The sequence below is a fragment of the Geospiza fortis genome, unplaced genomic scaffold (genome assembly GCF_000277835.1).
Source record: "Geospiza fortis unplaced genomic scaffold, GeoFor_1.0 scaffold41, whole genome shotgun sequence".
Lineage (NCBI taxonomy): Eukaryota > Metazoa > Chordata > Aves > Passeriformes > Thraupidae > Geospiza > Geospiza fortis.
The window spans coordinates 6,933,261-6,960,455 of NW_005054299.1; the positions used below are offsets into that span (position 1 = coordinate 6,933,261).

The following is a 27,195-nucleotide window of genomic DNA, read 5'->3' on the forward strand; positions in this document are numbered from 1 at the left end:
TAAACTAATCAAAAGTTATTATGCTGATAAAGAGAGTGGTATCTAATTACGTGTAACTAAAGAAGAATACTAAGACTTCATTAGCATGTTTTTGGCATCGTTGCATTTGCTGGAACCCAGAATCAGCAGGGCTGGAAATACTGAAACCCATGGCACAGATCTCTGCAAGGAGCACAGCACTTGTAATAGTAGATGGTGGCAGTAGTAAATTGCCAGTGCTTGTGTGGATGGGCATAAGAGGAAATAAAGATCCTCAGTGGCTTTCACAGACACCTGGTGAAGTTCCAAGTTCTAGAGAGGCACAAGGCTGGCGTTCTTGTGATCACCCCAAAACTCACACTTCATGCCTCATCCTCTTCGAAATACTGCTGTAGCAATCTTTCATTTTGTCTGCCTCTGACTCCTCACCCTGTGGTCACTCATCTCTCACAGTGAGTCTCTCTTCTTTGCTAAAGTGTCAACCTGCCCACATTGCCCCAGCTGTCCTCTGGCTCCATATCAGATTTTACTTTCCCCTACCTTCCTGCTTTCTGTACATTCTCCTAGTTTGATTTAAAGTTCCCTTCAATCCACTTTGCTATTTTGAAACTTAAAAGCCAAAGTGACCCAAATTAAGGCTTTTCAGAATAATTCATTAAGAGTGAAACAGTGCCTGTTTTCTCAGAGTTTTGTCTATTTTCAGCAAACACTGCACTATTTTGTTTGAAATTGTGGCAAAAATGAAAGGGCTGGCAAACATACCAGAGGGATAAAGTTTGTGAAAGCTATAGACCAGAATCAGATGTGCTTGGGTAACCTCAATGACTTGTTCTGATAGGCACACACAGTAATATACACACCCAGTCTTCTGATAGTCATGCCTGAAGTACCTGCACAAATCAGCCTGTTCATGCACCAACAAGCAAATCTGTGTACAAAACAGAACTCTGGGTGCTGCATGTATCTGCATGCACTCAGGTGCTGGCTTTCTCCAGTGTGCACTTCGCACATACACCTTATTTTTCTGCTTTACAAAACACATGGAAGGTATCTGTGCTCACTCACATGTAACTTCTGAGTCCTTTTAGCTGCAGCCCTTGAGGACCCATCAAATATCTTTCAACCCTCTGTCAGAAAATCTTTTTACTCTTAGTTTCTACAGTTGATTTCTATGAGCTGCTGAATGGGATATTGTTCATTCATAAATAGCAGCAATAGGCAGACATCCATTAATAATAGATTAATAATAATAAAAACCAGTACAGGGAGCAGAGCAAATCTAGTAATCTAGGGAAATTAATAAAAACCATGAGATTTTCTTTACCAGTAAAATTCAGATTTCATTTAGTTTGAATTCTTTTCCTTTTCTCATATACTTTTCCTGTATGGAGGAAACGTTTGCTTTGTGGTCCAAAGAAAAGAATGTGAATGAAAAGTACATGCTTCACATAAACAAATATGATCACACACAAGAGACAAGTAGTATGAATTTCTCAAAATTTTAGGCACATCTCCTCTTTACAAATTAGGCCTGATTTCCTTTGAATTTTACAGAAGTGATTACACAAGTTTCTCCATTTTCTTAGTAGCCACTGTAAACTGCTCGTCCTAACCTTAAAAGATTTCCCAGAATCAATGCATCTACAAAACCACTGCTTTGGTATTATTTTGAGTAAAATCAAACATTCTCAGCATGTAGGTCTGGAAAAACAATGAATGTAAATGTCACATTCAGCCACTCACTTTTAGATCAGAACACATTATTTTGTGCCAAAGGACTGTACAGGGTATATAATCCTTAGCTCCTTCAGGATTTTAATCTGCCATGAAGCATATGGTAAAAAGGTAAGTGTTCTTTAGAATCATTAACTTGCCTAAAGCAATGTGGATGTTCTTTATTTCTTTCTTGAAAGACAAAGAGCATCTGAAAGTAGTTAACAGCCCAAACCCTGTAGTTTGCTGAGGCAGCAAGAAATGAACCTGGAAATGTCCCTGCAGGGCTGAGCTTTATGTTAATTAGTCAATTCCCAGGGCAGTGCTTGTATCGACAAGAGTATGTTATTGTTCTGTTTCCTCAGTACCAAGAATGTAAGAGCACAACATATAAATACATTTATTTATCATCACCAGAAGCATCAGGGGGACTCTGTTATAGCAAAGCTGCTGTAAACAGAAAAATTGCAGAAACCTCAATTCTGCTCTCACTCCAGTAAGAGAACAAAATTGTCCTTTTCATGCGATACTGCTCATTGCAAAAGGGATTCCTTTCAGAATATCAAAAGTCTTTTAAAAAGACATTTCAGTGGCATTCATGAAGAGTGGGGCTTTTAAAAATACTGGACTCACTCTGCTCCTGGTGCTGAGTGAGGGTAAGACAAAACCACCGGAAAGCAGTCCAGGAGAAAAGTAGCTGAGGATTTGCTTTCTTCTAAAGGAGCTGTGGAGCAGCTCAGCCTGGAGGACATGGCACTGCTGCTCACCTCCTGTCCCAGCCAGGATGCTGCACTGCCCAGCAGTGTCCTGCCAAGATCTGGAAAAACAAATGCCAGTATGCCACCAGCCCCTTTGTGTTTCCTCATCCTGGATTAGTGTGGCCAGCTCCTGGAAACATAGTCCTGGTGTGGGATTTTAGACACAGAGCAGAGGACCTGCAGAAGAGAGCATGAACTCTATATAATTCTGTCCATTGCAGTACTGTTTAGCTCTGCCCATTGCCATTTGCTGCTGGGATCAACTCACATGCTGAACAAGAGTAGGGGAAATTGAAAGGGGAAATGAGAAACTACAATAGAGCTCCAGAGTAAACCCAACTGGAAACAGAGACTTAATTGAAAAAAAGTGATTTTTGGATAAGAGTTGACAGAGGCCTCCCTTCTGCTAAACCTTTGGCCTGGTAATGTGTCCAGAACCATTCTCCAGCTCTGAGGATGAATGGCATTAGAATGGTCTGGACTCACATAACTAGACCTCCTCTTTTTACTTAAATCCAGTTGCCAGCATCAGTGCTATCTCTTGGGAACAGCCTTAGTTCCACAACAGTCACCCAAAAAATGTTTGGTCACTAACTGAGGCAAGCTGGATAACAGAAACCAAAACTGGGCCAAAGAAGTGCAAAGGAGACAGATTTTTGACAGTGCTCAAAATGGCCAGTTTACCACGGGAAACAGAGCCTTTGGAGTAGAATAGCAAGATACTTTTCAGTCCCTTCCATATACTATATCCAGAGACTGTTCTAGAAAAAGCCTAATTCAAAGCACATTGAAATTGTTTTCAGTTTTTCCAGAGGTTTTAATGGGCTTTGCAACCTAGTCTTCCACATTTGATAATAATCAGCATTTTTCCTAGAACATACCAGAAATCTAAATAAAAAAAGTATTCTCATAATTTTGAAATCCTGATCTGGATCTGTTTTTGATTTAAAAAAAATTTAAATTCATTTTTATTTTCCTCCAATGAGTACATACATCTCTGGTTATAATAACAGAAAGCAGAAAAAGATTTTTGAGGTGATATTTCCAGTGATGAGTTCCAAATTTTTTGTAGGGGGTAGCATGAAAGAATGGAGTGTGAGGACTTTTTAAACTAAAATGACAGTTAATCTAGTCTGAATGTTAATTGTGCTAACTGATTTTTTTTCAGTCTGAGTCTTTCTAATATATGTTCTTTCAGCTTGTATACAATATTTAAAGATGTGTTACAAAACAAGTTACACAGCACAAACCCCAGCTGTGTAGCCTAACTTGTTAGTCTTTCTTTTTCTTATGCTAAACAATGAAAAGCCACTTCCATAGAACTGTGATGTGCAATATTTCTGTAATCTTAATATAATTTAATTTCAACCACAGACTTTGTGTGTCCTTGTGCTTTTCTGGGATAAAATTTTCAGAGAAACAAAATCCTTAAAAAAGTAATTAATCATCTGGTTCTGGTTACACAAATGGCCCAATTCTGTGACCTTCAAACCTTCCTCCCCCTCAAAGAAAGCAGTAAGAATGTAAAGCAGAGAGACATTTTGAGAGGTACTGAGGCTCTGGCTCCCGCTGTCTGTTAAAACATTCTCAGCACAGCACAGAGCATGTGCTATGCCATGCACCAGTGGGCTCTCAGTTTGCTCATGCACTTTGATTTCCTCTTATGAATGGGTGAAAGTCCTTCATAATTTTACTTTTGCGTTCTTTACTTGTAATCCAATCAAACTTTCAAGTACAGTTTGAAAGTTTGTGATTATCAGATTAAAGTTTGCAAATCAATGTTTGCCAAGGACTCCTTGAGAGTTACAGGCTTTGCTTGCAAACTTAAATTCAGTAGCAACCTACTGCATTGTGCTTCATACATAATTAAGTCTCCTCCTTGTGAAAAGCTTATGGTCATGTGTGCACCATCTTCACTGCCACACAAATTCTCCATTCAGTAGGCTCCTGATGGACATCCCTGATGCTCTACTGCCTTTCCATTAGATGACCCACAGCAAAGCACCACAAGACAATGTTGTTCTCTGGGAAGGAGTGGAGGACAAGTTCCATGTGTGATTTACTCACCAGTAATGACAATGAATCTACCAGGCCCATGCATTGACCCAGCCAGCTGAAGCTTCCAGCTCAGCTCCACAGGGAGGATTCAGACATTGCCAAGGCAGCCCACAGCCATCACCAGCCATGTCCTGAGCATGGGAACCAGATTTCAATGATGCTGAGAAAAACTGCTTGCTTCTCAAGAGTGGCAGTAAGAAAATGTGCGTCTTTCCACCCTCAAAAAATGCTTCTCACATCCAAACACTAAACATTTCGCATAAGAAGAGAGATTTTCAAGCAGTCCTGCTTGCTGGATACTTTATTTCCAGACAGCCCTACTACAACTATTACAGGAGACATGGGACTCAGTTCAATAGGTTCTCCAGGAACTTGAGAATTTTGTGACTTTGTATTTTCCAAGGGGAAAACAAGGAATCATCATCATTGTGATGCACTGGGTTATAATTATTCCTGTTGAAATTAGGCACCAAAATATTATGAAATAAATTGAGTTGTTGTGCCTGTTTGCATTTTAAGGGAATCAAATACTACCTGGTTTCTATAAATTCCAATCAAAATTAAGGCCTCACAGCCAATGAACGTTTCCTGACTGAAGAAGTTTTAAAAGATTAAACATTTCTGCACTGTAAGAACCAATCTATGCCCTTTAGACTAGTCTAAACAAGCCTCAAATAAAATCTTCTGTTTACCATTTCTTCAACAGGGAATTGAAATATAGGCAGTATAAGTTACTTATGCAAGGATCACATAGGAATTGATTGACAGGAGCAACAGTCAAACTTTGATCTTCTGCATCTCAAATTAGACCCACAGCTACAAGACCATGTTTCAAATTCCAACCAAGGGCTACAAATGAATTGATCTTTCAGAGTAGATCTATATATCCTCTCTATAACCATTCAGTCAGCAGCAATAGATTAAAAAATTATTAATGGTTATGCTATAAAGTAGTTCCATTAAATCCCATTATCAGTAATTCCATACTGCTCTCACTTGTACTTGTCCTGAACCAAGGGGATTCATTGCATGAGATTCACAGGATGCAGGAAAGCAGGATGAGACCAATAGTTTTATAATTGCACATCATAACACATTCCTTTTTATTCCTTTCTCTTTTTATTTTTTTTCTCATATATTCCCTGAGTGAACTCATGCAGAGCTAAATTACCCCTTTGGGAAAGTACATACGTAAAAAAAAATCTTCTCTCCAGATGTCCAAATCATTTCCAGTCAATCTGTGGACTCCTCTTTGGCATTTCTAGGCCTGTGCTTTCTCAGAAGTTGTAACATGCTTGAGTGTTGGTGACTGCCTTGTTGTTTATGTGATTAGTCACTCTTGGACTATTTTAAGGGGATGATGTATATTTTTTATAAATTTTAGATAAACTTCATTTATATTCTGATGATTGATGCTGAAAAGTTATCTGGCTAATTGCATTTTCTAGTATATTTTCTCCAGAATTTGAAAAGGATTTAGAATGGACAAAAGCTTTTTCTTTTTTTTTTTTCCTTGCTGGTCTGCTCACCTTTTTTTTTTTTTTCCTTTGAGGAGGAGGAGGGGAGCTGCTGCAATAAAGCTAACAAAACTCTAGCTGAACTACAGCTTTATAATAAAGCTTGTGACAAGTTCTGGGATCTAAGCCAAAAATCAAACCAAATGTACAGTTTACGAGGGTGAAAGGTTTTACTGGCCAGTCTGGTTCTCTTCCAAAATGCCTTCATTTCACATGTAAATGTTAATAGAAACAAACAGTGGTAGTACCATTAACTTCTATTTTTGCATCACCACCTCTGTGTCATGCAATAAGCTAAAGAAAGAAATTGCAAGTAGGAAATCAGGGTATGGGGGGAAAAAATCAGGAGGAAAAAAAAGAATGAAACAAAACCCTATTAGATCCCTCTCTTTGAATTCCATCTGGCCCATTGAGACTTCCTCAATATTATTGGCAAAATGTGTTATTATTTTGGGAGGAGAAGCGGAAGGTAAAGGAAGGAAAGGGGAGGGCTCAGGCTAGCTCAAAAAGATCTATAATTACAAAAAGCTGTGCTTTTGTTTCTTCCATGTTTGCTTGCCTTTTTTTTCTGTTTTTTTTTTTTTCAACACTAAGCCAGCATGGTGGGAAGCACATTGATTCATTTGTACATACCTGGGCGTCATTTTGTGATGAGCCCCAGTTTCCCATCCATGGTTCTGTTTAAGACAAAAGCCTTTCAGAAGTTTGTGGGAGTTGTGCCTAAATAAGCCACAACACGAAGTAGGAGACTCCCAGGGCCCCCTTGCTCACTGAGATATTATGCACACAGCATGTCCATGGAAAAGCATGCTTGCACTATGCTTCCCACATCCTTCTCTGTTTCAGTTCCTATCCATTTGTTTGTTTCCTTCTCTGTTTGCATCTTGTCATAAGCCCAAGACTGGTAGCTCATTAAGGCAGTGGCTTTCCATTTACTTCTTGTTTACAGTATACTTCTGCCAAAAGTACATCCTTGCGTCAAGGTTATATATCAGTGCCTTAACATTATATATTTTTAACTTCTAATTTCAGAGCTTTTTAAAGTATTTGTAATGCTGGTTTCCAGCAATTAGATTTTCTCACATTTAAACAGCTTGCATTCCCACTGACTTTCCTGTGGGCAAAACTGGTGCTGAGGCTGCAACACTTCTCACTCTATGGGTCATACCAATGCTACGCCTGCTCAGCACAGTCATTTTCCCCAAGGAGCAGACAACATGGAGAACTATGTGTTCTCCTTATGAGGAGCCATTAAAACACTTATAAGCATTACACACAATCACATTACCAAGACAGATCATTTGCATTTGTCCATGTGCTGTAAGCACAGAGTGTAGGGACTCTTGAAGTAGCATTTGCATTGTTTTTTTTTAGTGAAAGAATTCATTGCTTCAGATCATGTATCTGGAGTCCTGCATTTGCAGAAAACTGAGTGTAGAGATATAAAAGATGTCAGCTCTTGTCAGATCTTGACCTCTTAACTCTAGGGATTACCAGAATGCAGTATTCATATATGATCAATGACCCACAATAAATACAATGATAACCTTAGTTCAGAGGAGAGTTGTACTGCTTCATCCTTGCTCTAACTGGTTTTACGTCTTAACCCTCTCTGGGTTGAGTCAACAGTATCTTTTCCTGGAAACTGAGTGGAATCTGACAAAATTATGCTTTCATCAAACTACCAAAATACATTTTGACAGGAATCAACTTCAAATCATAACAAAATGAGATCTTTTTTACTGACATTTCCTTATCTTGCCTTCCTTAGTATTAAACAAATGGCATTTTGTTTGCAGAATGTCATATCAAAAAAAACTTCACTAAATCACTCAGCAGCCTGTAAGAGAAGCTGCAGAAATATTGGTGGTGTCTTCATGTTGAAGACACTTCCCAACAGGTCTGCGGGCACGGACGTGCACCAAGGCATGACTGCACCCAGCGACCCCTCGTGCACGCTGCTCTGAGTCCTCGTGCAGTTTCACAACACACACAGGACGGATGTCTCAGGACTGACTCACACTATGTCCACACAGCAATTAGGATGTGCAACTCCTAACAACATGTCTTTGGAGGCTGCAGTAGGCTTAACCTACTCTGAAAATGTGCGGTATCTCTTTCTGATGAGTTTGCGCCCCTGCGTTTTAGGAAACTTGAACCCATAGGAGAGGGCTTTTTCTCTTCTATGAAGGGACTTGCAGAACCTAGCTAGGAACTTTTTTAACGTGTAGCTACAACATGTACAAGACAGAGAGCAAGCAAGGGAAAATAGGAACAATGGAACCTTCCAAAATCACTGTTGCATGCAGCTCTTATTTTAGTTGTTGTTTCCAGAAGTTTTCTTCTAAAGAAAAGTATATATAATACTGTGCCTGATTTTATGGAACGCAATAAACTTAGGTTTGATTCATGCAACTGGCAGACTCCATATAAAGGATTAAATTAAAGGAAGTGAGTTTAAATTAATGACCTACACCTGATACAGACTTACTCAAGATCACTTTTCATACAGCTAACAGATGTACTATGTTACAAGGATTAACTTAATTTTCACAATGTCCTCTGCTGCAATTATGACATTAAAAGCTGCTGGGAACCAGGAGCAGTCATACCTTCAGTACCAGTCTCATTTGCCACTCTGCAAGAGTGGATTAACTGAATAACAGTAAGTGACCCACGGCAGGATGAAAGCAACATGTGGGAAATAAAAACAAAAAGAAAAGAAAGTACTGTGGAAGGCCCAGCAGAAGCAGAAATTAATTTGATGATTAACACTCAGATTGCGCAGCAGTAACCTGGAAAGGAATGCTGTAGTGAAATCGTACAGGCCAATACAAAAGTGAGCAAGACAAATTATGCATTGCTGCAAAAATTGTTTCTCAATAAATGTAATTTAACACTGTCATAGACGTACAACTAACTTGTCATGTCAACCCCCAATTAAACAGCAGCAAGACAAAGAGAGTTCAAGTTCATAATGGTTTGTTTTGGGTTTGTTTTGGTTTTTTTTCCCCTTCTTTGTTAAATCATTGTTTGAAATTGGCCAAGAAGTTGAAATAATTTCAAAGCTGGAGAGAGTAAGTCATAAAGCCAGCTTCATGTCTGCTTCCCAAAGGTGCAACTTCACATAGCCATTTACATTTGGCTTACACTGAAAGTTAACTGGACTGACCATAATGGATCAGACCCAAAACCTATGGTTTAGAGTCAGATTTCTGTGGGCTACCAACACCAGCAAACTCAGGGAAGTTTAAGAGCTCAAGAGCAGGCCAAAGGGTGCCTAACTCCCTTCCCTCCTGGCTCAGCATAGCACTGATTTCAGCACAATTGCTCAGATCTTGAGATCAATGCTGCTGCAGTGCCATGATTGTTACTGGAGTTAGATCAGCTGACAGCAAGGGGACATGCTTGGTGTAATGGGGCTTTTGAAAGGCAGTGTGAACTCCCTCCTTAAAAACTGAGGAGTGGTCCCAGTGACTTCTTGATCTAGACAATTATAACTGGGGATATGCTTGTTACTGATTTAAACACAACTGTGTTTAAATTTGGACTTCCAGTCCCCCAAAGGTGTATGCATGTTCCCTGCAGTTCTGAGGAGTCATTTATCCCTCTCCTTATATTATCTTGGGAGCTAATGAATCTTGCATTCCCTTTCTATGCAATAAATTCAGTTTAAACAGAATTATTCACTTCTAACTCCCCTGTCTTTGGAGGTCAGAAATATCTTTTAAAACTCTAAATCTGTGCCAATATCTGCCATACAAAAGACAGGTGGGAACAGATCACTGCACTGCAGGTCTGGAGAGAAACCCTTGCCTTTGCAGAGACATTCAGCAAACAGAGAAGTTTTCAGAAACAGCCCTCTCTTCTGCATATTTTCTTATTGGCCTGTGGTACCCAAGAGTCTCTTACTGAGGAAGGTGACTCACTGCTAAATAGTGCTCACAAGTGCTTTATTTTAGTGTGTAAATATGACCCTGTGAGCCAAATGCTTAAATTCCTTAAAGGATATGGACCCTACAGCTCTTGTCTGGCTGCTGAAAAGGAATCTAATTTGCTTTAAATTAAAAAAATCTATGTCTCTATTAGCTCTCCTGGGACCTCCCTCTAGCTAATAAACTAGACTTTCTGTATAGACCTAGTTATATATATATATCTATTCCTTGCTCATGAGGCATAAAATCATGTCTCTTTTTCTTAAAAAAAAAACAAAGGGAAGTTCACTTTCAATGTTACAGTGATGAGAGAACATTAGAAAACAACTCAGGCCTGACTCTTAAAAGGCCAGAGAATCCATGGCTCTACTTGAATACAGTGGGAGCAATAGCAAAACAATGTGTTCTTTAAACTGACATAAAGACATACAGAAAAAAAACCCCTCTGAAATATGAGCAACTTGACAAGGTGTCAAAATATTAATGTCCTGTTTATTCAGTTTTTTCCCGTTTCCTTTTCATCTTGGACAGCACAACTCTTCCAGCCTACACTGGAATGCTTTACCCACAGTGTTGAACTCCTAAAGATTTTGCTGTTTTGCCATCCGGATTGTCTCAGGAGTGTCTGATGCCAACAATCCCCCAAGGGAGAAATAAAAGGTGTTGAACAGCAAGGCATCCCACAATCTTGTCTCATCAAGGAACCTGGGCAGATATTAAAAGCAAACTGATGCCAGAACCCATTTTTGCGTGTTAAGAAGAGGGTAAAGGTAAACCAGAAAGGATGAAAAGGGAGATAGAAATTAACAAAGAAATAAAAGTTCAAGTTGCCAATATTCAACCTAAAGTATTCAGCTCAGTGTTTTCTTTTAAAGTCTCGTTAAAAAAAAAACCCTAAGAGATAAATTTATGGGGTGGGAGAGTGGAAATCCTGTTTATCAGCATTCATCTTTCTTTTTTCTATCTCAAGGAGACACTCTTCATTTTCCTGGAACATCAGTCCACTTGGCTGGTTATTTCAGTTCTGTGATATTCTGCTGATAGCTAAAATGTAGATTCCCATGCCAGATACTCGAGATAATTAGCTCGTGGGCTGCTAGTGTCAGACTTGTTTAGTGCAGGAAAAACAGCTGACAGCAAATCATCACTGTGTGAGATCTTGATTGTTGTTTGGATGCAAACAGAAACATGCTGGCATCACTTTACAAATGTTTTCAATCACAGAAGGATGTTACAGTGCTAACACAGTGAGTCTGGCTTTTCTTATGAGAAAGGAGCGGGATCATTGAAGGTCTAGCACACTTACGTGCTATTTACTCAGACTTTATTTAGGTAATCCTGTCTTCTCCTGAGTGGTCATAGGGTTGAGGGCCCAGATCCTTCATTTCTAAAGGGGTTCCCAACAACTTGTTGTGATCCCCAGAAAACGGGGATGGCAGCTAAGGGTGCTTGATGTGCTCTATTGCGAGTCCATACTCACAGAAACACTGATAGGATAGTAGAATGTCCTGAGCTGGAATGGCCCCAAAAGTCCACAGAAGTACAGCTTTCAGCCCTGCACAGACCAGCCCCAGGAATCACATCATGCTACATGCATGCATTTCATTACCTAGGGAGGTTAACTCAAACACAAAGCTGAATACAATACTCCTGTCTCCTTTATGTGTGACTCTTCAAATTAATACCTCTTTCCATGCTGCTTAGTTTCTTCCAAAAGTGACACTATTCTTTCAAAGAAAATATACACTACTCCCTGTAATTATCCTTGCTTTAAATCTCCCCTCTCTAGCATAATATCCCCATGAGGTACAACACAGATGAGATGCTCAAAGTCTGCAAAACACAGGATTGGAATGACTGTACAATGCAAGAGCTTTCTGCAATTAATCTCTGCAATCTTTCCAACTTTGGGGTTAATTTTGGAACGGTGTGGTGGTTTTAGATAATATCAAGACATTTAGATTTAGTGGTGTTAAGATCAAGGAGATATACAAAAAAGTGTAGTTTTGCTTTTTCACTTTGATCTGGACATTCCTGCAGTTGTTTGTTGTATCACTCCAAGTGTTGTGATTCTCAGATTCCAGACAGCTACCTGCCTAAATCTTAGAAAATGAAAGGGACAACTATTACCTGAAATGTTGGGTAAATTACTTTTTCAGCTTCATCAAGATACCCTCTTGAAAATACATCTATATTTTTCCCCCTAATATCACTACATTACTTTTGTTAATAGTGTCACCAACGAGGGCTTAAAAGTTGCAATCCAACTTCTAGTGAAGTGTTCTAGCACTGAGAATCTCACTGACTGCAATAAAATTGTATAGAAAACATGCTTCTCTGACATATACTTCCCAATAGTATTTTGCAACTTCCATGGTCTAATCACGAAAACAAAGGAAGGTCATGAGTCTGAACCAAGAATCAAAAACCTGGCTGAGTCAGGATGTAAGAAAGCTGCAACTTAAATCTCCAAGGATACTTCAGTGACCTGTACTGACCTTTGGAAAAGTTGTTTCTGAATCACCAAACCTCAGTAGGCTGATAGCTGGAGAATCATGGTATAGATAAAGGAGGTTCTGTGTTTTGCAAACTTGCACAAGCAGCAACAGGCAGCCCTGGCCATGTAATTTGCCTCTTTATATGTAATTAGTACAATATGTAATTTGGAAGTCTTGGAGTTAATTATACAATGTTCATACCTGAATTTACTCTGTGGGTAGCAATTTGTGCACTGCATTGTATGCCTTGAGTCCATAAACAGAAAGGTTTTGGTGATAAAGCATGTCTAGGGGTATGGAAACAGAGTGAAAAGGAGGCAGGGAATTCTTCTGCATATCTTTCAGGGGAAGCAGCTAATGGCAGATTTTGAGATATGGAAATACAGTGCAAAATGAAATGCCACTATCAACCTATTCTAATTACATTCAATAGAAAAGCAATAGCAGAAGAGCAATGAACATGATAAAAATTTACCTGGGACTTGTTTGAAAAGATCCTGATATGACTGACTCAAAACTTTCCCTGTTAATTTTTAAGCCTCCTACATAACTCAAAATACAAGCCCAAATTTAATGTCTTCATCCCAAGGGAAATAAGGATGCTCACTGAAAAAATTAATTATGTACTTTCAACAATTACATTCCTCTTAAAACAGAACCTTTTCAGCTCAGGATTGGTGTATCTGGATTGCTAAACAATACCAGGGGGTAAACCCATTTCTTTAAATCATATGTGTGGAAACTAAAGAGCTGGGGAATTTAGAGGGGTTTGAATTATTCGTTGCAAACATTTACTCTATCAGTTTCATCAGATTACAAGGATATAGCCAAACAGATGTGACCAGGCAGTTTGACAGGGGAAAAGGTGAGGTATTTTTTTAAATACCAGCTTGTCAAATGCATCTTCTGTACTGATTTTCCATCACACAGCATGGTTGTTTGTGCCAGCTCATCACTAGGAACACTCAAAAGCATCTGAAAAGGAGCTGATGGTTACAGAAAAGTTTCTAAGACCAATGTTACAAAAATGGTCCAGTAAACAGTGAGAGAAAAATAGCCAGGTATTCTAAGCCTCAAAAGTGATCCTTGCTAGTCAGGACAGTGCCAGGTGCTACACTGATGGTGTTAAATCTAGTGATAGAAAATGTTTAGAAAGTATTTGCTCAGACAGTACAAAACCAAGCCAGCTAAAAAAGCATTACATATCAGGTGCCCAGAGCAAAAAAAGAAGGTAGGGACCCATGCCAGCTACTGTTCAGAGAATATAAAGCAGTGTAAATCACCATGAAAATTCCTATGAGACTATGAAAATTCAATAAAGTCAGTTTTAAAATACAACAGTACAGATTATAACCTCTAACAGTTTTTTTTATAAACAGAAAACTCCTGCACTGAAATGAGAACACAATGTATTTCAACATCTACTGAAAACAGCTATTAGGCAGAAAATCCTATGTGATACTTGCAGCTCCATCCACCAGAGAGTTGCAATTCAGGCAAATAATTTTCTTTAATTAAACAAATACATGTATCAAATTCCCATGTTGCCTTTTAAGATGCCAGGTCTGCTGCTTTAGGACAACCCCTTATAGGAATGACACTCTCTGTGTTTTCAGAACATTAATGTTTCCTTCAAATAAATCATTTGCAGTCTAGCCTGCATTTTGAGAAGTAAACTGGACAGGTATATGTTCTTTAAGCTCAGGCCACAAAAAAGGCAAGCAATTTTGATCATTTGGAGCTGTGATGCTTCAGACTGTGTAGAAGACCAGAGCTTACTCTGGAGAACTCTGTTTCACTCCTTCCTCGCAGAGTTTTCAGAGGAATGATAAACAGGAAATTTATGTATGAGGTTACCCAGTCAAGTAAGGGAGAGCTGTAACTGTTTGAACTTTATTGCTGAGGGTAAGATAACCATGTTTGGTCTGGATCTAAATTAATATCAACCTTTGATTTAAGCACAGGGATCAAGAGGGAACTAATGACACTTTGGGTCTCCCCCTTGCACAGAAAACTGTTTGAGACTTAGCTGCAGAGCTGTTAATTATAGATCCCACTCAAAACTGTGGCTTTCCACTACTAAAGACAGAGACCTACAGTCTACTCTGAAGGGAGAATTTGGAAATAAGTGATAACCCAAAATGTTTCTCAGGCAGGGTTTGTACTGTGAGAAAGAAACCTTTTAGGCCAGGTGGTAAAGTCAAAAGAAAACTTTCAGGCCCACAAATATGTTTTTAATGTGTGGCAGAGATTTGTAGCTTTTTCTCACCTATATGAAAAAAACCTCTTACTTCCTATACTAATGGTAGCTGATGCATCTGAGTCCTGAGAGAATTGTCAAATGCTTTAGATATTCAACTTTAAGCCCTCTCTGATAAGTGGGCAGTGTGTGTATCTACTTTTCTGCACATTACAGAATTGGAGGCCTGAGCAGTCAGCAATTTAAGCATTATCTTTTGTTCTGATAAACATCTAAACATCAGAACTTTATATGAATTGCTACCATAGCTACTTCCCCGAGCTAGGCATTTCCTCCTCACCACACAAGTTCACAAGTCAGGTAGATAATCACATAGCACATGGAGTGAATCATGCACATGAGCAGAAGGGTTTGAAATAAAATGCTGGTATAACACAGCTGTAATTAGGGATAACCTCCCACTCACCTCATGAAACTGTCTCTTCTCCCTGTGATTGCTGACAGAGGCTTTCCAAAGTTGGGGGAAGGGGGGTACACAGCATAAGAGAGTGCTAAATGCAGAATTCCTGTAACTCAGGATAGTGTTAAATAAGACCTCTGACTAAGTAACTGAGTGGGCAGCCATCACACCTTTCATTCTGAAACAACCAGCCTCCTCAGGTTTCTTTTCCTTTGCAGGCTAAGTTGCAATGGCCATGACTGGAAATGAGTGACTGCAGCTGAACTTTTTGATGCAACGAAGTTACAATGACTCAAAGACCTTTTGGAAAGGGTTTTCCAAAAGACATTGTTGAGCCTGCATAAGCAAAAGTGAGGAATCAAATCTGCAAGCTTTGCCTAAATCAAACATTCAGCAGCCTTTAACAGCACTCATGATAACTATTTTCCTTCCCAGCAAAATGCTCCTAAGAGGACAGCTAAGAGGGAGGTGTGGGGGGAACAAAACCCACCTATTTTCTGTGACACTTACTGCTTTTGTGTTAAGCTTTAACTGTTGCTGTGCCTGGCCTGTTTTTATGACTGGTGTCTGCAAATGTTCACAGGGTTGAGTTTTACTGGCAAACACGCTAGCAGGATATGGGGGAGAGTGGCAGATGTGGCTTTCCAGAACCAAAGGTTTCATTTGCATCCTCTGGCCTGCATGCCAGAGCAGCATGTGAGCACACATAGGCAGAGAGCGGCTAAGACAGCACAGCTCATATTTCCAGGGTTTGGAAGTTGCTCGTCAGTGTAAAAAAGTTCCCCTTCCTAATAAATTTTCTAGGAAAGATCCTGAGCCTAAGCAAAACGTATCATAATAATTCACTGTGTCATTATTCACTCAGCTCAACTTCTGTGGGCTTGCCCCCATCAACATTTTGAAAGACAGCTCAAAATAATGGAGCCTCTACCTATGCACACAGTATGAGCCTATGATTCATGAAACAGTTTTGAATTCAGAAACAAGTGTAGTTTTAAAAACTGATTTCCAACCTTACTCTGAAGCACCTGAGCATAAAATACCCCTATCTACCTAACCAACAAGGAGTGTTTTGACACTAGATTTGACAGACTTTAAAAATCAGCTTTACTGTTGGCTACTGCCCAAGGCAGTAGCAGGACTCTACAACCAGTACAGCTCCTCTCTAGATCAAAATTTCAGCTTCATGTGTCCACACTTAATGGATCTCTTAAGTATGAAGTTCTTGCTGGTTTCAGCCCAGAAAAGATCCAGTTACAGATCCCGGACAGTAAAATTATGGTTTCCAAGGAATTTCACAGAATCACAACATAAGCTGAGTTGAAAGGGGCCCTCAAACATCCTAGAGTTTGACTCCTGGCTGTGCACTGTACCATGCCCAAGAGTCACACCATGTGCATCGCCCAAACACTTGAGGTCTGCCAGGCTGGGTGCTGTGACCACTTCCCTGAGGAAGCACCCAGCCACCCTCTTGGTGAAGAACCTTTTCCTGATATCCAACCCAAAACTCCCCTGATACACCTTCAGGCCATTCCCTCAGGTCCTGTCATTGGTCACCACAGAGGAGAGATCAATGGCTGCCCCTCTTCTTCCCCTCATGAGGAAGATGTAACAAGGTCCCACACCAGTCTTCTCCTCCCCTGGCTGAACAGACTTCAGCCGCTTCTCATATGGCTTCCCCTCAAGGCCGTTTATCATCTTCATAGTCCTCCTTTGGACACTTTCTAGTAGTTTAAAATCCTTCTCATATTTTCAATTGCAGAACTGCCCCCAGCACTCAAGGTGAGGCCTTTGTGTTCACCTTGTCATCAACCAGGACCCCCAGGTCCCTTTCCATGGCGCAGCTTTCCAGCATCACATTCCCCAGTCTGCACATCCAGGGTTGTCCCATCCCAGGCGCAGAATCCAACACTTTCCCTTGTTGAACTTCACATGGTTGGAGATTGCCCCCTCCTCTAATTTGTTGATGTCTCTCTGCAGGGCCTCCCTGCTTTTGCAAGAGTCAGCAGTTCCTCATCCTTTGATTTCTATTACCAGGTGCCACAGTAAGGACCATGCACTATCAGAGCACCCACTGACTCTAAGAATGAATTTAGCCATGACAAATGCCATGGACTATTTTGTATACTGAAAATGTGTCATCAGCCAGTTTAAAATTTGTCATTCTTCACAGCATGCATTTTGCTTCTGGCCTGATTTGAAAGAGCCAAAAGCAAAACTCAGTAAGGCAACAATGTCTCAAGGCTACAAACAGTAGAAATGTTGTAGGAAAGCTCCACCTGAAAGGATTCCTTCTCAATTTTCAGAGCAAAAGAACACACCAATGAGCTTGCCAAACCAAAACCAGCGCATACATTTCTTTGCATAAACACCTCTATCACCTCTCTGGTAGATCTTGTTGACCTGGGTCAAATATGAACAGACAAAACCCAGATGGCAGATGGTTTAACCCCAACAACAATTCACATTGAATCAGAGCAAGTCTGATACGTCATTAAAAATCCCAAAGCCAGTATTCATCTCCAAGGCACAACATATATAGTCCCCACAACCTGCAAAAAGAACATGTTCTCTCCCCCTTTCTCCTAAGTTATTTGACTCCCAAGGAGCTCACTGGACAGCATATAACAGATAGTACAAAAAGGGCATTTATTATGGAAACATTTGATGAGAGAAAATAAGATGATATCTCTATGCAACTTAAGGATCTTAGACATATAGTATTACAAGCAAGAAGCTTGGATGGCAGGCAGAACTCTACACATCCTTCTCAAGAATATTAAGATCCAGCTTCTTCCCTGATAGCCATGAATGATCAAAAGATATAAACAATCAGGCTTTCTATGCTAATGATTGCACTGAAATACCTTCTTGAGTAGTTGAACCAATTAGAAAGAGCACCAGCCATTAAAAGGAATCTTAATGATGGATTAGTTATTCAGAATCCTTTAAAAGAGAACAACATAGGTTTTTTTATCTCATGTGTCCCTCATTTTTTCTTGACTTTGGCTGTTTTCCATTTTTTTTTAAAAATAAACCCACTCCCCAAACCTTCACAAACTCTTATAAAGTATGAAGCTACCAGCCTCCCTGCCTTTATTTTCATCAGCTTAATGTGAATCATTGAAAGTTAATATATTTGTGGTTCACACATGAAAAAGACTTGAAATTTTACATAATACAAGTCTCCTATGTGGGCTCTAAAGCAAAGCATTTCTAATTGCTATGAACTGGCTAGGACAGAGAAAAACCTCTTAAAATGAAATCACATTTCTTTAATTAGATTTCATATAGAAGGAATATCAGGGTTCACGTCTGTTTGAAGTAACACAAAAATCTTTCAATAAAAAGTTACTGTGTGTTGTTCAGATGGGAGTGGAGAAACAGCAGTAGTTTATTGCTCAGGAACATGTTGCCTGTAACATATTTCATATAAAAACTATTCTTAGCTAAACATGTCCTCCAGTACTAATTAGATTAATGGCTGGCAAAATTTGGCCATTATACATTACATTAACAGAAAGTCCCACTCAGCTGTTAACTCTGTTTAGGCTAACTCTGTTTAGGCTGTATGTTGAGCCATCAGCTACAGTACAGGACAACATATTGAGTAACACCATGGTCAAGTCAGAATTAGCGGGAGCATCACATATGTTATTGTTAGCAGAAGCAATGCAGGCTGTTTAGAGGGTGTGCAATTCCTCTGTCAGCTTGTTTAGCTCTAGGGTTAAGCAAAACCACTTTAACTTCATCTTTGTTTCTCATTTATATGGTGTGATTTTCTTTTTTATGAAAAAACCCAAAACCAAAGAACCCCAACAACAGCAAAAAAAAAAAAAAAAAAAAAAAAAAAAAAAAAAAAAACACAAAAAAAAAAAAAAACAACAACAACAAACTACCAAAAAACAACAACAACAAAAAATTTTGGGTTTTGGCCAGGGTTGTTTTCTGGAGGGTTTCCTGGCAGCTTTCTGCTGTGTCCAAACTCACATGCCATCATGGACTGGCCTCATCTGAGTCCCCACAGGTAGTTCTGCCTCACAGCTGCACCTGCAGCTGACTGCCTGAGCTCACCTCCTCTGCCAAGCCCAGCTTAAGCACTTCCCACACCTCCTCTGGAGCAAGTGGGACATCTCAGTCAAGCCTAGCTTGAAGGACTCCCAGTGAAGTCCTGCATGACAGCTGTAGAGCAGGTGACTGTAAGCCCCAGGTCTCCCAACAAACATTCCTTCCCGAGGGGAATTCAGTCCATGCTCAGCCAGGCTGCAAGGTGTGTTTTGAAGGCAGGCTGGGTAAACCCATGTAGGGCCATGCTCTATGTGGATTCCTACCAGCTTCAGACTTCTCATGGCCTTCATGTTAACCTGCAGAGCACTCAGCTGAAGGGCAGTGCCCTGCTAGTATCCCTGTTCAAGATCTGGAGAGAGAATGAAATCATGGAACTTTTTACTAGCAACCTTCTCTTAGGTTGGGAAGAAAATGAGGTATTTTGAATCTGAAACTTCTGGGGGGTTGCATACCACTCTCATAATGCTAACACCCATGTAGCAACACAAGCATGAGTGCAGCTGCCTTTAAAGGGGCTTGGTTTTGTCTCAGAGCAGAGCAGAAGTGTTCAGGAAAACACAAAGGTTATGCAGGTTAGAAAAGTTTTTTCCCACACAGCTCTAGTTATGGGAGGCCTCTAATGGTATTTAATATTTCAAACAATTTTGGTTTCAATTAAAATAATAGATGGGAAAATAAAAAAGAAAGGGATGGAAGGCGGGTAATTTTTTCCTATCCTGCAGGAAAATTCCAATTACTTAAATTATTCTTTTGCACAGAAATGAAACAATTGCTGCAAAGGGGAACATGAAAATGTTATCCAATCTGTTTCTGAAATGCAGTTTATAAAATGAAGCAACATTTGTGTGGATTCCACTAATTTACTCCATTTTAGAACGTCAGCCAGACAGCAGTTTCAGTGTCACTTGAAAACTATTATGATTGCTGACAGTCAGGGTCTACCTTCACCCCCTTTCCCAGAAGCACCTAAATGTTTTAGGGACACAAACCATTGAAGTTTTAGGAAGGAATCTTCACGAGGCAACATAAGCATTTCAGTCCATTACCCAGAGGCACTTTAGGCACAGGGGTTCCCTTGACACCCCAAGAGAATGTAGGAGCTGCTCTGGAAGCCTAAGCCCCAGTGTTGAAGGCTTACAGTTCTAAAACACAAGATTACCTACAGTACTTACTGGTGAAGATACAGTGCAGCTTTTTAAAGATGGGCATTAATTCATCCATACAATCATACAATCACAGTATGGGTTGGAAGGGACCTTAAAGACCATCCAGATCCAATCCCCCTGCCATGGGCAGGGACACCTTTCTCTAGACCAGGTTTCTCAAAACTCCCATCCAGCCTGGCCTTGAACATTTGCAGGGATGAGGCATCCACAGCTTCTCTGGGCAACCTGTTCCAGTGCCTCACTGTCCCCACAATAAAGAACTTCTTCCATCCATTCAGTCATTGGTTATCACAGTACAGCAGGATTAAACATCAAAGCACTGAATTACTGTTCTCCAAAGTTCTTAGGTCCTTCCAAACCACACAGTGAATTGGGGGCATCAGTTATATCTGAAAAATGTGGTCTAAATATGATCTCTGACTTCCTACAGTCTCTGCTCTGGATGGTTTCAGAAATGTTACTCAAGATCTAGTCCATTGTCTTCTGTAAAAGCACAGAATAAAAGTATTTTCAGAGAGATGATTCACTTTCCCCTTGTTTTTAGCAAGAATTCTTCTTGTAGCTGACAGGAAAAGTGCTAGGGACTCATAGTGCTAGGGATTTTGGAGGCTGTCAACAGTCAGGATTTTTATTCCAGAATATGCGAGTACTGTTTCAAACAGACAGCAAATTAAACCAAAACCAATAAAATAAGTACTGCAGCCAACACCTTACAAAATATTGCCACCTTCATCTGGTCAGTGGATACTTATTCTATCATAGATACTGCTTTCTGGAAATTATAACTAATAAGAAAAACTCCAAGGGGAGTAATTTTGAAATAGCCTCGAAGAGCTGTGAAAAGCACTGCAAGCATGATCATTTCAGAAAAATAATATAGTTTTCACTAAACCAGTATCTATATGTAAGTAAATGTCTCCCAGACTTCAGCTACAAGCACAGGCATTAATTTTGTTAGTTTTGCTAGGCTTTGGCCTTTCTTCATCTGAAGCAGCTCGTTTGCAGTGGCGATCTTGTGCTACTGAGTGAATCTCACATTTACACTGAGAGTGCCCAAGTGCTTTTCAAGTCTTGACTCTGCTTTATCTGCTTCTGTCACAAATCTGCCTGGCAAAAACCCACATGCAGCTGAGACAGGGCATGTTCATTTTCAGAAGTCAGTGAAAGAAAGGGGGTGTGGAAGAGAAACTCTTCAACATTGCTCAAGAAAATAGTTTTCAGTCAGACTCCAGTACTGCCTAATTCCTGTCTGCATCAGCCCAGTTAAAGCTGCCTGTGCTTAGGGGCGATTGGCAGTCTGCTCTGGGTTCCTTCGCTGCACTGCTAATCTCCACTAATACTCTCCCATGCTTCATTTAATTTCACTCTCAGGGCTCTTTTTCAAATTCTTCCTCAAATCTTAAACCAATGCCCTCATTGTTTAGGATTCCTTTACCCTGACAAGTCTGACCTCAGATATCCTTTCCTCTTTCCTGCTCTGTAACTCAGGCAGTCCACTTACTCATTCATATGGTAACCTCACATAATGGTCTCCACATTAATTAAGTAATTTTGGTTCTGTAAGGTACTACAGAGGGGTTTTCAGTGCCTTTCACGCCAATTGAACTATTTTTTTTGTTGTTGAACAGACTGGAGAGTACATGGTAGAAGAGCCAAGGAGAACATGCTCGCTCTCCCTCTGGGCCATTCCTTTCATGCTGCTTCAGGGTTAGGCCAAAACAACATCAGCAAGTCTAATTTGCCCCAGCAGCGGATGGGAAATGACTAAAAACCCTGCAGATTAATTTGTGTCAGATGTATGCTTTAAAGCAAGTGAGAGCAAGAGAGAATGTGAGAGCATTTACAGAAAAACATGCTTTTTCTCTGGGATTTAGAAGGGCCCTCTTGTTTCAGATCTTTTGGGAGCTGAGTGGCCCCAAGCAAATGAAAAGTCCTACCTTTGCTTTATGGTCTCCTTTTGTATTTGATGCTTTTCAGTAATCACAAAATTCAGAAAAAAATGAGAGGGATAAAAAGAAGCAAAACTGTACAATGGATAATTGGTTTTGCAGTATCTGCTGATTCTTCTAGCAAAGATAGTTTTGCACCATACAGGTAAGATGGTCAGAAAAAAAGGGGGCTGGGGATTTTTTTTTGAGGGGTGAGGGTTGTGTCCCACATCACTCCAGGAAAAACAAAACATGGTGGAAACCTCACGTCACTCTGGAAAATAGTAATGATTAGTGTTACATAATCAATAACCTAATAGGACTGGAACTGCAGATCAATACATGATCCTGACTAGGAAGCACAGGTCCAAACCAGTTTTTCTGTTGAAACAGTACACCCCAAGTTGCTCTCTGATGGCCAGATGTGATCACCCCACTGTGATATTCTAACAGGACGAGTCCTGGAGTGGCCATGGAAATCCAGCAACTGTAATAGTTTGGTGCTACTTGGTGTGACTTGGGAATAAATTTTTCTGTACATGACTAACACATGAGCTGAAAACCAGCACAACTGGCACTGGTTAGGGTTTTTACTGGTCAGGCTTCTTGCTGGTATTCCCAGCAAGGACAAGAGCAGTCATCTCTGTGTCCAATCTCTCTGGATCATTAACCAGTGTTGCGACACTGGAGATGAGTCATGCGTGTGCTATCACTGTGCAGTAACATTTCTGTTGGTAAATTAAATAGACTTAATTTTGTACATTCTTGGCACTCATATCCAATCTGATCTGCTCACCACATCTAAAAGGGTGTGTTTACTTTTTAGGCAGCCTTGCTGTTTAGATCTCAGATGACTGCCTCAAAAATTCTAGGGAAACTCAAAATAAAAGTCTCAAACTGCATCATTAGCATGGACTTCTTTCTGGTGAGCAACAGATCTGCTTCAAAAGCTTCAAACCTTACTTTTCATTCACTCTGTTCCTAATCCTTGTTTTATTATGAGACAGAAATAATAACACCCAAAATCCTACCCAAAGTTTGAATCCCAATCTGATTTGGCAGCATAAATATAACCACAGAAAAATCTTCCAAGAGAGCCAAAGAGACAAAAAGCCTCAATCTAAAAAGAAAGCAAAGTTTTGTGGAATTAGACCTTAAATCTCAGTTTCAGAACAGACTAGCACTTAGGAGGCTGTCACAACTTTCAACAAGATGTCAGATATAGTTAATACAACATTTAATATTGGTGCAGTTATACTGGTGCTCTTAGCAGTATCACCTATTTCAATCTGGAAAGGAAATGGCAGTACAGGGAAGAAACAACATAGGATGTCTTTATATCTATAAATGTTGTTGTAGTGGGATGTTTTTCAATAAAAACACATACCAGTAACCTAAATGGTTGTACTAGTGCCAGATCTTCTATATGAGACCAAGAGTTTCAGAAGATTTAGATGTCTCTATCACACCAGTTTCACTAGTGTTTTGGCAGGTAATAGCATTTCCAGACCCACATACAAGCACCAGATCACATCTGAGAAAGAGAGAAAGGCTTTAGTTACTTGACCATTTTGAAAATAATCTTTTTAGGGTTGCTGAAATGTATAAGAATTGGCAGGTTAAAAAAATAAAGCAATCAAACACAGCCATTTAGAAGAAACAGTAACAAAAGGAAAGAGAAATCTGTACTAGTGATGATTATATTGGCAAGTCTTCTCTGTCATAACACGTACTTGTGGAAAATGGCAACTACAGCTGCAGCAATTCACACAATGCTGTCTGAATATTTTTATCTGAGACAAAACTTCACTGTTATCTTCATGCATACAAAAAACAAGTTCTGGAGAAGATTAATTCAATAATATCTAAGATTCCTAATTCCCTGATTTAGGACCCAGGAGAAGCTTAGAAACTTTTAGTGGAAGGAGAAAGAGAAATTTCCTTATTTTATCTGACCCATAGGAAAACCTCTAGTGCGTTGAGGTAGTCTATCAGTTTTAGAGCGCCTAGTGCTGGAAAGAAAAAAAAGGCAGCCCAAACACAGAGATAACCTGTTTGACTGACCTCACCCTGCAGCTCAGAGTTTATTCACCACACATTCACATCAGTGCTAGTTCCAGCTCAGGAGAGCAGCCCAGGCACATGGCCAGGAGTTTGCAGGGCAAGCCTACTCAGCCCTTGCTTGGAGCCGCTTTAGGAGCCAGGAACCACACCCTTGCTTCGTGTCAGAGCAGAGCAAGCCTAGAAGTCGTAAAACCTATCTATTGGTTACGCTGCCAGAAGTGTGCATGTGTGCACCCAGTTCAGTACTAATTAGTCTTTCTGGCACAAAGCCTCAATCATCTACCCCAGGTCAAACAGTACTATGGGACAGTACTATGAGTCCTCCTGAGATACATACAGGGTCCAAGGAAACACCATCAACCTTTCCCTCATCTCACCCAAGATGCTCTCCTGTTCAGACAGGGACCATGACTATTGCTTATCTTGGGCTGGGGAAGCAGCCTCAGTAAGGACTTTAGATATTTGATCCTCCAAGACTAGCAGGATTCATGAGATTGGAACCTCATGCCACATAAAAGCTCAATAAGTCTTTCCTAATCTGTGCCAAATCTAAACTCAAACTTGCAATTCCTGGACAGTACCAAAAGTAGAATTTCAACACTTCTGTGAGCAAATTTTCTAGTGCTGGGCTGAAGAAACATGAAGACTGCAGGATCTTTGTGTATAGTTAGAAAACTGTGCATGGGGAAGGCAATCTGAGTGACAGTTGCAGCTCTCTCAAGCTTCCTCCTGCCAGGAAGCCCCATCAAAAGTCTGTATCTTTTGACAAAGATTAACCATCACTGTCAAAAAGTCTTCCAGTATTTTCCTTACTTAAATATCTGAAAGGTAGTAGAATCTCAGCTAATTATCATTACTATCACTATGATATCTGCATTATATCTTTAATAATACAAGAACATTAAAATAATTATGAAGGCTACAGATAACTTGAAATCTGATATCCCTGAACAGCTGCTTGTAAATATTTCCTCATGTTATTCCACATTTATTTATCCTTTGAAATAATTAAGCACTTAAACACTATTGTTTGCTTACATACCGATGCACATTTCTGACATGAATAAACACAAAGTGAAAAGTAACAAATTGCTTATCAGGAAGGTACATTTGTTCTGCATCTTGAAGAACATCTGTAGAAGTCTGAAAGGCAGAAATCAGATCCCTGAAAGACAGTTTACCATGGCTAATTCTTAGAAAAAAACCCCACTCACATGTATTTAAGAGGGCTAATAGACTTTATTTTTGCTGTAAGTCTCAAAGATTTCATTTTCAGAGAACTCAGCTAAGGATTCTGCATTCTTAACAATTCTGAACAATAAGGTCCAACTGTCTGAAATCAATGATTATGAAAACATAGACCCTAAATTTTACCCAAGTGCTTTACATGAATGTCTAATATTTCTCCCTCCTAATTTTTAATTTTAGATTCAGTCCACCGTTCACATTTCTAGGCATTAGCAGACATTTGATTGTTATTTTTCCCTTATGTTCAAACTTTTAGGTCCTAGGCCAAGCCATGGCCTCAGCTGTGCAAATGTAAACCAAGCAACTGTATTCACTTCAGTGAGTTTCCATTAGCAAAGGCACAAGCAAGACTTGGCTCTCATACTTGATGTACCTTACCACTCTAATAATCTCATGTTGGGATCTCAGGAACAGAAATACTTAAGTGTTCATAACACTGTGCTAAATATGTGTCTAAGTCTATTGCAGCTCAGGCTTTTACTGAAGCACCATTTAAGAATTGTTTGGCAAAATAAAAGGGCTAGATTCGTGGACCCAAGGCTCTACATTTACCATTTGACTATACATTTTTCTTTAAATACACTCAGACTCAGCCACGCACTCATTGTGATTTGTGTACACAGGTTTCATACGCTCAGCCCTGTTTGCCTTCTGTGTAAAACAGAAGAGGTCACTGTATCTGACACAAAACTGAACTTACAGCTAGACTAATAAGTAACTTGAATGCAAACAAATCAAGCAATCTTGCCCTAAAGTCAGCATGAACCAGTTGATTTTCCTCACTAAATTCCTGCAAATGAGCTAAGTGGAAGAAGGAAAGCATCTACTTTGGGGAAGACAAAGAGGAGCTTTTAGTCTGATAAATTCAATCTCACACAAGAGCCACTCTGCCTGACCAGGTGACCCCACTTCTCCCTCCCCAAGGTCCACATGCTCCAGCAAACTCTGAGTCCCTTCTCCCCGCTCTTGGAGGGAGGGGAGAGGTTTAGTGTTGGGAGAAAGACTTTATAGCTCACCAGCTGTGTGAACAAACTCAGACATACTTGGCTTCTGTGAACTTGGCTAAATCAATGAAACATCAGAGCTCAAACTTGATGCTTTATTTCCTTTAGTCTGAGGTTCTGCTCACTATAAACGTGATCTGGAACAGCACGTGTGAGACTGTAAAGCAAAAGAGAAATAAAAACAAAATGTGATTGTACATGAGATCAATTCCATGCTGACGTGATAATACGTTCAAAATTCTCATTTCTGTAGAAAGCTGACCACAGGCACTTCATCAATCAGTATTTCGATTTGTAATGTGTTCCGTATGGTTCTCTGTCATTACTTAATGGGGAACATCCCCTCTGAAAACATCTGACTCTGAGCTCTGCATCGAGAGAGCTGCTCGTGTTTCAACCACGTTTCCCAGAAACTGAACACTCAGCAACATATTCATTTTAGTGACAGCCACCACTAATGAGAAACAGCCATGGGTTCATTGAATCTTTTACAAGCCCAAGAAATTTATATTAGCAACAAAAAAAAAAAAAAAAAAAATCTCACTACAACTGAATCTCTAGAATCTCCAAAATATCAATTTTATCACCCTAAAGCTCAT

General features: G+C 39.9%; 1 long non-coding RNA gene across 1 annotated transcript in view; it reads right to left on the reverse strand.

Annotated features, from left to right (window-relative positions):
- Window positions 1–26,643, reverse strand: part of LOC115948439 — a 53,386-nt gene extending 26,743 nt beyond the window's left edge. Inside the window, exon 1 of the long non-coding RNA XR_004082267.1 lies at window positions 26,609–26,643. This is a non-coding gene — a long non-coding RNA (uncharacterized LOC115948439). The remainder of the gene's footprint in view (window positions 1–26,608) is intronic.
- Window positions 26,644–27,195: the final 552 nt, after the last annotated feature.